The sequence below is a fragment of the Argentina silus genome (genome assembly GCF_951799395.1).
Source record: "Argentina silus genome assembly, chromosome: 5".
Lineage (NCBI taxonomy): Eukaryota > Metazoa > Chordata > Actinopteri > Argentiniformes > Argentinidae > Argentina > Argentina silus.
Genome location: NC_139659.1, coordinates 20,416,838 through 20,424,337, shown reverse-complemented (window position 1 = coordinate 20,424,337; position 7,500 = coordinate 20,416,838). Strand labels below are relative to the sequence as shown.

At 48.5% G+C, this 7,500-nt stretch overlaps 1 protein-coding gene across 1 annotated transcript in view; it reads right to left on the bottom strand.

The window, feature by feature from the left end:
- nrg1 (neuregulin 1) overlaps positions 1-7,500 on the bottom strand; it is a 70,736-nt gene that overhangs the window by 54,279 nt on the left and 8,957 nt on the right. The gene's annotated exons all lie outside the window — the stretch shown is intronic.

The window sequence follows — 7,500 nt, the reverse complement described above, 5'->3', positions numbered from 1 at the left end:
CCATGCACTGCAATGAGCCCATCCTCCAATTTCTACCTCCACCAGCCTCTGCTGCAGTACCGACTGGTGGGTGTCGCAGAAATACATCAACAGCAGCCACTCCTCATTGTCGTGACAGGAGTAGAGCCAAAGTTCCTCTGTGAGACTGATTGAAATGGACCTCTCTGCTTGCCTTATCAGAGGGGAGGAGAGGGGGGGGGGGATGGGGGAACAGACGAGGACACATTAAGAAACTCATCTAAAATGAAAGGAAAACTTTTGGAGCAAACCGTTCTTATGATTTCCCTTTTTTCCGGCGGCTAGGCACTGTGTCTGAGTGGGACTGCAGCAATGCCTCTGACAGTGTTCAGCTGTGCTGCAATTCATTATGCAGCACCGGGAGGTGGAGTACCCCTCTCTCTCTCTCTCTCCGCCTGGTTCAGGGCTCTTTCCCAAATAGCTTGGCGTGACAGAGAGGGCTGGATGTTGCCAAAGACCTGCCCCACTACTAGGCTTGACACGCAGAGGCTGCGGATAACGCACGCGCACGCGCGCACACACACACACACACACACACACACACACACACACACACACACGCCCTCGCGCATGGATGCCCGAGCATGCATGCACACACACCGGCACAGACCAACCGAGAACACACACACACACACACACACGAACACACACACATTCGCCTGCTCTTAAGCTATTGTGTCATCAGTGCTGATCTGTTGATCTCTGAGAATAATGTGACGAACGATAAAGTCACACAATTAGAGGTAGTCATCATGTCTGTCAAACCAACGTATGAAGGTCAAAAGCCAAAGGAAGGAGATGGACATACAGCACGGCTCTTTTGAGTCTGGTCGGTGGACCTATTAGACAATTCTCTCTCTCTCTCTCTCTCTCTCTCTCTAACATAAAGCCAAGCTAAACTAAATCCCCTCAACAGATGTGATGTTGGGAGGAAATGTAAATGCAGGAAAGGACGCAAGAGACTCAAACGCAGATTACGGAACGCTTGATGAGATACAATGTCATTAGAACAGCACAGTGGGTCGCAGGGAAATCCCCCCCCCCTCTGAGACCAGAGCAAATCTCCATTGAGTCTTGGTCTTTGCAGACTTACTGAGGTGCTTTGAGTATCTACTATCTGCATAAGCCAGTGAAATTTGCAGATATTAAGAGAATCACACACACACACAAACAATTGAGCATGAATGAAAGAAAGAAATGAAAACGGAAGATAAGCCGGAGAAAAAGAGGACAGAAAGAGAGAGCTGGTGGACATAACTCATCAGAACAAATGAAGAAGGGATGAGACAGACGAGAGGAGGAGGAGGAGGAGGAGAAGAGTGCCAGTTGGATTCTAAAGCTTCAAAGCCTTTCCTTCTCCTCCTCGTCCACCCAGAGTAAATAATCCGACGCTGACAGAGAAAATAGAACAAGGGAACGGGGAAAGCCAAATAACAAATTATTAATATTCTCATAACTCCACTCTTTGGTCCTTTAATAGCTGGTAGATGTGTTAGAACAGTCTGCTCTCGGCTGAGAACCAGCCAACCAGAGACACAACACATGGAGGCAGTCATAACACATGAAGCCATGGAGGATGATCATAAGGACCCCGTTTGAATAAATGACACCCAACTTGGCAAAGAGCACCACCCCCAATATAGCTTATTTGGAGCGGTGGATCATATGAGCTCCTCTTTCAATAAACAAGTTAGCCCACAGTCCTCCATGCCTCTTCAAACGATACGACAACCTCTTCTATATGCCACAGAATCACTCAGAGAGCGCTGTTTTCCCCTCTCTTTCGTGTGATTGAACGGATTCCGAATGAAACGTAAAAGATTAGCTCAGAGCCTCCCGTCTAAAAACAGGAAAGGTTCATCCGTGATCCAACTCGGTCGGAATTCCAGGAAAACCGAGACGTGGCTTCGTTGCGGGGAAGGCCTCTCGACCGCAACCTGTGAGACTCCCTCCACGATGGCTGACGTTCTAGAACTCTCCACCCCGCCGTCAACCCACACTTGTCACGGAGACGTCTAGACGTTCTTACTAATATGCTGTAAGGGAAACCCGAGCCATGTAGATAAGCCCTTGTAAAAACAGAGCGTGTATGTTATTACACTAATGGAGACGATGTCCTGAATGCCGTAGCCATGACATGCTGCGTTTGCCTGTCGGACGTGCAGCCTGAGAGCAGGCTGAGGGACAGGGTGACATCTTATCCTCTCTTCTCTCTCTACACAACATCTGCCGGAGGCACGTAGCAGGAGTCTACGTGTTCACCAAGCCTGGTGTGTGTGTGTGTGTGTGTGTGTGTCCCAGGGGAGGCTGGTGGAGGTAGAAATCAGAGGACGGGCTCCTTTGTAATGCATGGAATGGAATGAGGGATGGTATCAAACGTTCCACGAAGCTCGATCAAACTCATTCCGTTCCATGCGTTATGGATTGCGTTATGAGCCCGTCCTCCGATTTCTACCTCCACGAGCCTCCCCTGCAGTAGCATCAGTGTGCTGAAAAGGTTCAGACCTCAGATTTATACTCAGGGTCCTCAATATGCAAATAGCCAATAGCTAATCAAGGGTAATGATGCCTGAAGCTTTTAGTTGGGCGAGACCAATATAAGCCCACCGGGGCCACTGGCTATCCATCCATCCATCCGTCCATCCATCTATTCTTCCATTCATACATACATCCATTCATTCATCGATCCACCCATTCTCCAACAACTGCAAAGTTATCTCAGCTCACTGATCACTTTTTAACACGAAGACCATTTCCCCTCTCTCTCCCTCTCTCTCTCTCTCTCTTTCTCCTCCACCTCTCACCCCTCCTCCCCCTCTACCACTCTCCCATTCTTCGGGCCAGATTAAAATGCTGTGTTACTTAAATCAATAGCCATCCATTTTGTGGAGGTTAAAAAACTGTTGTGCTTTTTTTTTTTGAAGGCCAATATCTCCTTCAGGACCCACTTCCACTTTTGTCTCAATAATAGGTCTGATGACACGTGTCGGACCACAAATCACCCCTCGCTGTCAAGAGACAAAACAGACTTGAGAAGAGAGGGAACCTCAGCAAACCTGACAGATGTGCTATACTATAAAATAAACCCACTAAGCCTCTTATGAACAGGACACATTCTACACAGGAGGAGAAGCAACATCCATGTCACATGATGGCACACCATCACAAGACTGGCGTTAGCTCCCCGAGCTAATGCATATAGGCTTAAGATCAGTGGGCTAACACTGTCCCGTGGCGTGTAGGAGGAGAGGAGGAAAGGAGGAGAAGAGAGAGGAGGAGAGGAGGGCTGCTTAGGATGGGCTAATGATGTCCTGTGGTTTCAAGTTGCCAGAAAAGGGCCACTTAAAATTGTAAACCTTGAGGGGAAGCCACTCCGACACTGGCACCACAAATCAATGGCGCGTCGAATCAAGGCCTGCATATTCATTATGACCTCCTGTCATAGAGAGGAATACGCCGACATGTTTTCAGTTTTCAGGAGAGGGCAGATGACACGGAAGGGACAAACTGTAATTGTTGGGAATGGAGTACAGAGAGTACTTTTTTGGCTGCTGTGGCTTATTTTGCCCTCTCTTAATGGAAGCAGCACAAACACACAGACACTCACACACACACTCACACATATATACACACACATGCACACGCACGCACATGCACACGCACACACACACACGCACACACACAGTCACGGTGGTGCATATGGCGATGCATGTCAAGGTTATCCAGAGTCACGACTGTTACCCCAGGGAACCTGGCCACTGACCACCCCCTCAATAGGCAATCCAATTACCGCTATGCACACTATCACTATCATCACTCACAGTGCCAAACATGCCCTCGCAAAACAGCAGGCCTCCACAGAGAACTGGATCCAAAATGGCGGGCGGTTCAGGTAACAAAGCAGTCAAGGAGAGTGTGAAGTAAGAGGGGATTAATAGAACGATTCATGTACAAAAGATCCTGTGGTAGATAAAGCACTACTGTACTTAAAGAGATGAGCCTAACAGGGACGTGCGCTACTGTAATTCACTCCATTACAGTAGAGGTCATTCTCAGTCCTGCCCCCCCCTCCCCCCACCCCACCCCACCCTCTCCCGCTCAGACAATTAATGTACTCAACTGCAAACGTAGCCCCTAAACATCGTTATAATGAACATGAGCAGGCTGTAACTAACTAATTAGGAGTAAATATAAGCCATGAGCAGAAGCCTCGCATGGCCTCTCCTGGTCTGTCATGGATTTGAGAAAAGGATGCCCTTTATAGTTCCGCAGCCCGCCAGAACCCCTGACGGGGGATTTTGAGTACATGGAGTACATGGAGTACATGGAGTACATGCCCCATTCATTTTTTATCAGAGTCACAAAATGTACTTCGGGGGAAAGGGAGTCCATTTTCCATTAGGGCAAGGAAACTCTACACTACACACACACACGCACACACACGCACATGCACACACACACACAGACAGACACAGACACAGACAGACTCCTGCTGAGTAGAGTAGATGGGTAAAGAGACATCTGCAGGACAGAAGAAGGTCAACTTGCTCAGTCATGGTAGTAGTAGTCCTAGCATGCATCGGTAGACTGGAATCATACACCAATCATACAATTGTGCACCAATTCACATACAGACTTCCACAAAACTGCTGATTAATATCCAGTGTGATGTCGGAGGACGGCCTCGCTGTAATGCATGGAATGGACACGGGTGCATTACAATGAGCCCGTCCTCCGATTTCTACCTCCACCAGCCTCCCCTGACATAGCATTTCACTGATGCCAAGAGTCTGTGAGAGGGTGAGGTGAGGGTGTCAGGTGGTGGAAGGTGGAGGAGTCTATGAGAGGGTTAGGTGAGGGTGTCAGGTGGTGGAAGGTGGAGGAGTCTGAGAGGGTTAGGTGAGGGTGTCAGGTGGTGGAAGGTGGAGGAGTCTATGAGAGGGTTAGGTGAGGGTGTCAGGTGGTGGAAGGTGGAGGAGTCTATGAGAGGGTTAGGTGAGGGTGTCAGGTGGTGGAAGGTGGAGGAGTCTATGAGAGGGTTAGGTGAGGGTGTCAGGATGATGAAGGTGGAGGAGTCTATGAGAGGGTTAGGTGAGGGTGTCAGGGTGATGAAGGTGGAGGAGTCTATGAGAGGGTTAGGTGAGGGTGTCAGGTGGTGGAAGGTGGAGGAGTCTATGAGAGGGTTAGGTGAGGGTGTCAGGTGGAGGAGTCTATGAGAGGGTTAGGTGAGGGTGTCTACTGTAGAAGCGATGTGAATCATTGGGTTTTCCATCAAGGACAGGAAACTGTGTTGGTGCCATTCTCATTAAACAGGGAGCAGCAAACAGAGGAAAAATGACATCAATAAATGACACAACGGTTTAATCTGCACTTTCCTGACTGCCCTCTGATGTAAGCAAGGGTGGCATGGAGGGACGTTCGCCCTGTAAAATCACTGGGCGTTCAGCTTGACAAAGTATTTCTCTAAAGTTCACTCCCACATAGGAGAGGATCCAGGGAAGGCTGATGGAGGACAGGCTCATTGTAATGCATGGAAAGGAACGTGTGCTTGATGCCACTCCTCATTCCGTTCTTTGCATTGCAATGAGCCCCTCCTTCGATATCCACCTCCACCGGCCTCCCCTGATAGGATCTCTGGAGAAAGTGCGTTTAGACCCATCTTAGGGGCGGAGAAACGGCCCCATATTGAGATAAAATGGCAAGCATAAGCTCCACAGAGACGTGACAAGACAAGATGACTCTAGGTCAGATGAACTACAGAATACCAAAGACTCCAGACACTCCGAGACCTGAATGCTAACTCAGTCTCCCAGCTGTCCATCCTGAGCAGGGTGGCTAGCAGTGATTCAGCCATTCAGTGATTAGCATCCACCGCTACACCAGGCTTATGCACCATTCAGTGATTAGCATCCATGGCTACAACAGGCTTTTGCACCATTCACTGATCAGCATCCATGGCTACACCGGGCTAATGCACCATTCACTGATTAGCATTCACGGCTACACCAGGCTAATGCGCCATTCATTGATTAGCATCCACAGCTACACCAGGCTAATGCACCATTCACTGATTAGCATCAAATGGCTGTTTCTCTCTCTCCCTCCCTCCCTCCCTCCCTCTCTCTCTCTCTCACTTGGCAGCCGTTCAGGGAAGTACTACTGGCTAATTGAACAAAGTGATGAAGTGGATGAGGGTTTAAAAGCGGCCCGCATACTGATGATCACTCCTGCAATGTTGCAGAACTGTGACGAGAGAGAGAGAGAGAGAGAGAGAGAGAGAGAAAGAGAAAGTATGTGTGTGTAAGACAGAAAGAAAGAAAGAAAGAAAGAAAGAAAGAGAAAGAAAGAGAGAGAGAGGAAGAGAAAGAGAGAACACGGGGTTGGGCAGTCGGCTGGCTGTGTCTGGGGCGGATCGTTTACCTGTCTGAGATAATAAGTTGATCAACATCCTGAGTGTTTTTGGCAAGACCAAGCCAGCCGAGCCAAGAGCAGGATGATGGACACCATGATTAAGGGCCCAAGGGCGAAACAAAAAGATCAGACGTAAAGATGTACTTTTGGCAAGTTAAAACCTTCGCAATGTCAGTGTTTGTACCTGCTCATCCACGTGTGTGATTTACTGTATATGACTTGAAACATCCTCCCCTGTGTTATGGTGCAATACATTTCTGGATAAATCGCATACTCCAGCGAGTTCAGACTTACCTGTAATGGTGAAGCCAGGAACATGTAACAATACAGCAATAACAACACATGTAGCAATAACACTGGAATCAGATAAGCATCGCAACATAGAAATGGGTGTTGCAGCAAGCATAAGCAAGACATTCCCCATTACAAATCCTGGGACGCCTTGCCTAACAACTGCTCAAATGGCCATCCTTCAACCAGCCCAGGGAGAGTGTGTAGATCACCGCTAGGTGACCTTTCACCCCTTCAGAGAAACTCTCAACCTCACATCCACAGTGCTCTAGTGTGCTGGTCTATGAGGACTGGACCAGAGACACTTAGAGGTCATTAACCCCAAAACACACATTCAGACCCTGACCCCAACACACACGCACGCACGCACACACACACACACACACACACACACACACACACACACACACACACCTCTTTCACTGTGTGAAACCTCACTGCCTCTACTTCAGTTCTGTGGTCATGTGTCCACTTCACACCCAGCCTATCATCAGCCTACCACCCAGTGGTCAATAAAACCATGATGTGACCTTTAGGGTCAGGCACATGTGACCTCTACACCCAACACCCAGGCTCATACAGACGTTTCCATCTCCAGTTTGTGCAGTCAGAAATGTGACCTACTGTACAAAGTAACATCAAACACTATAGTGGTCCTCTCTGCCAGGCTCAAAGTCTTGTGTCTCGTCTTGTTATTCTATATAAAGTCTGACACAGGTTCATATCAAACCAATATAGTCTTCAAATTATTACGTTCTGGGGGATCGTTTCTGCAGACCA